Source organism: Otolemur garnettii, unplaced genomic scaffold, assembly GCF_000181295.1.
Source record: "Otolemur garnettii isolate 467f Iridium unplaced genomic scaffold, OtoGar3 scaffold00066, whole genome shotgun sequence".
Classification (NCBI taxonomy): domain Eukaryota; kingdom Metazoa; phylum Chordata; class Mammalia; order Primates; family Galagidae; genus Otolemur; species Otolemur garnettii.
The window spans coordinates 2,201,539-2,202,671 of NW_003852461.1; the positions used below are offsets into that span (position 1 = coordinate 2,201,539).

Below are 1,133 nucleotides of genomic sequence, written 5' to 3' on the forward strand. Positions count from 1 at the left end.
TTTTTTTTTTGTCATTTCATTTAAAATTTTCTTTCCATCCATCCATTTTGTCATGTCTATCCAATCAAATATTTTTGTGAGCTAGGAATATTGGGGACACAGAAATGAAAAGAAATAGTTCTGGCTCCTTAAGCTTAATGGGCAGATGAAAACAAACATGTAAGCACATCATTTTTTCACTGAAATGCCATCACTGGTTTCCTTAGTCCACGTGGCAGCAGGTAGTGGCGGGAGACAAGGCCACCTGAAGGAGCAGCGGCATCTGAGCTGACCATGAAGAAGGACGTGGAGTTAGCCAGGCAGACAAGACACCGGGAGAAGGGCTGACGGCAGGGAAGGAGGGGAACCTGCTCTGGAAGGTAGGAGAGGAGACCAGACAGGTAGGTCTGGAGACCCTGAAAGAAAAGGAGTTCAGATTCTCCCTGTGGAAGACGTGGAACCACCCAAATACCAAGATTGACCAAGATTATCCCTGGATTAAAATTTGCATTTGAGGGCTGTGCGAGGTGGCTCACGCCTGTAATCCTAGCACTCTGGGAGGCTGAGGTGGGTGGACTGCTTGAGTTCAAGACCAGCCTGAGCAAGAGTGAGACCTTATCTCTGAAAACTAGCTGGGTGTTGTGGTGGGTGCCTGTAGTCCCAGCTACTTGGGAGGATGTGGCAAGAGGATCACTTGAGACCAGGAGTTTGAGGGTGCTGTGAGCTATGATGTCATGGCACTCTACACAGGGAGACAAAGTGAGACTCTGTCTCAAAAATAAGTAAATAAAATAAAATAAAATCTGCATTGTAGATTTTAAGGTGAGTGGCAGAGTCGCAGTCTTTTTCAGAACAGAGCAGTAACAGTGGAAACAGACGGAGCAGGGAAGACGTTTAAGGTTAAAATGATCAGGCTGTTCAATGAGAGAAAAGAGCAAGGAGAGCAGCATGACTAAGACAATTGATAGACGGTGTTGCCACTCAAAGGACAAAGCAGCTCACATTTACTAGGACCTGAAGTAAATTTTAAACTGCTACCCAAATGCTTTACCGTGGATTTCCAACTATAGGTTCCAAAAAGCAATTCAATTTTCAACCAAAATTGTCAAGATAGGACTAAGAAATGGAAAGAGGGAGAGGAAAAAAAAAAAAAA

At 44.3% G+C, this 1,133-nt stretch overlaps 1 protein-coding gene across 2 annotated transcripts in view; it reads right to left on the reverse strand.

Annotated features, from left to right (window-relative positions):
• USP24 (ubiquitin specific peptidase 24) overlaps nucleotides 1-1,133 on the reverse strand; it is a 136,933-nt gene that overhangs the window by 128,896 nt on the left and 6,904 nt on the right. The gene's annotated exons all lie outside the window — the stretch shown is intronic.